This window comes from Canis aureus, chromosome 29, assembly GCF_053574225.1.
Source record: "Canis aureus isolate CA01 chromosome 29, VMU_Caureus_v.1.0, whole genome shotgun sequence".
Taxonomy (NCBI): domain Eukaryota; kingdom Metazoa; phylum Chordata; class Mammalia; order Carnivora; family Canidae; genus Canis; species Canis aureus.
The window spans coordinates 29,061,844-29,064,104 of record NC_135639.1 but is presented as its reverse complement, the minus strand read 5'-3'; positions in this window follow the sequence as shown (position 1 = coordinate 29,064,104).

The following is a 2,261-nucleotide window of genomic DNA, read 5'->3' as shown; positions in this document are numbered from 1 at the left end:
TGGATATCCACATGCAAAAGAATGAACCTGGATCTCTCTACCTTGCAACACTTACAAAAAAAAAAAAAAGCTCAAAGTGGATTAAAGAGTTAAGAAAGACCTAAAACCATAAATTTTCTAGAAGAAAACATAGGGGGAAAGCTTCTTGATACTGTATTGGCAATGATTTTTTTGGATATGATGCGAAAAGCATAGACGACAAAAGCTAAGATAAATAAGTGAGACTACATCAAACTGAAAGTTTCTGTACTGTAAAGAAAATAATAAAATGAAAAGGCCACCTACATCATGAGAGGAAATATTTATAAATTATACATCTGATAAAAAGTTAATATTAAAAAAGTTAATATTCAAAACATATACGGAATTCATACAACTCAGTAGTAGAAAAACAATCCAGCTCAAAAATGGGCAAAGAACCTGAATGGACATTTTTCCAAAGAAGATGTACAAATAGCCAATAGGTACATGAGAAGGTGTTCAACATCACTAATCATCAGGGAAATGAAAATCAAAACCATGAGATATCACCTAATATCTGTTAGAATGACAATTATCAAAAAGAAAAGAGATGGTAGAAACGACAAATACCATTTTCTTCGACGTGGATGGAACTGGAAGGTATTATGCTGAGTGAAATAAGTCAATCGGAGAAGGACAAACATTATATGTTCTCATTCATTTGGGGAATATAAAAAATAGTGAAAGGGAATAAAGGGGAAAGGAGAAAAAATGAGTGGGAAATACCAGAAAGGGAGACAGACCATGAGAGACTCCTAACTCTGGGAAACGAACAAGGGGTGGTGGAAAGGGAGGTGAGCGGGGGATGGGAGTGACTGGGTGACAGGCACTGAGGGGGGCACTTGATGGGATGAGCACTGGGTGTTATGCTGTATGTTGGCAAATTGAACTCCAATTAAAAAATATGTAAAAAATAAATAAATAAATAAATAAATCATTGAAGTGAAAAAAAATAAAAATAAAATAAAAATAAAAATTTAACAGAAGAAAAAGAGAAGAGATAAGTTTTGGAGAAGATGTGGAGAAAGGGGAACCTTTACACACTGTTATTGGAAATATAAATTAGTATAGTCATTCTGGAAAACAGTATGGAGGTTTTTCAGAAAGAGAGAGAGAGAGAACAACCATATCCAGCAATCCTACTTCCAGGTATTTATCTGAAGAAAACAAAAATATTAATTTGAAAACATATATGCACCCCATGCTCATTGCAGCATTATTCACAATAACCAAAATACAGAAACAACTTAAATATCCAGATGAATGGATAAAGAAAATGTGATAAATACACACACACACACACACACACACACACACTGGATTTCCACCTTTATTATTACACCTTTAAAAAAAAAGGAAATTCTTCCATTTGCAACAGCGTAGGTGAACCTGGAGTACATTATGCTAAGTAAAATAAACCATATAGAGAGAGACAAATACTGTATGATCTCACTTATATGTGAACATTTTTTTTTTAAAGTCAATCTCATAGAAACAATAGGATTGTGGTTTCCACGGGCTAGGGAAAAGAAGAAATGGGGAGATGTAGCTCAAACTCTCAATTATAAAATGAACGATTTCTGAATATCTAATGTACAGTATGGTTACTATAGTTAATAATATAATAGTGTATACTTGAAATTGGCTGAAGGTAAATTCACAGTGTTCTCATCACACACACAAATAAAAGAGTTAACTATGTGAGATGACAGACATGTCAATCAACGTGTTCCTGATGATCATTTCACAATGTATATGTATATCAAATCATCACTTGTGCAGTTTAAATATATACAGTTTTATGTCAATTATTCTCAATAAAGCTGGAAAAAATACAAGGAACTCTTAAATGTTAACAGTAAGAAAACAACCAGATTTTTAAAATGTGCCAAAGATTTAAATGGATCCCTCGCCACAGAAAATATACAATTGGCAAGTAAGTATATGAAAAGATGCTCCACATCATGCCTGTTCAGGGAAATGCAAATTAAAGCCACAATGAGGGCAGCCCAGGAGGCTCAGTGGTTTAGCGCCGCCTTCAGCCCAGGACCTGATCCTGGAGACCTAGGATCGAGTCCCACGTAGGGCTCCCTGCATGGAGCCTGCTTCTCCCTCTGCCTATGTCTCTGCCTCTCTCAATCTCTGTGTGTGTGTGTGTGTGTGTGTGTGTGTGTGTGTGTGTCTAATGAATAAATAAAATCTTAAAAAAAAAAAAAGCCACAATGAAGCACTACCACCTA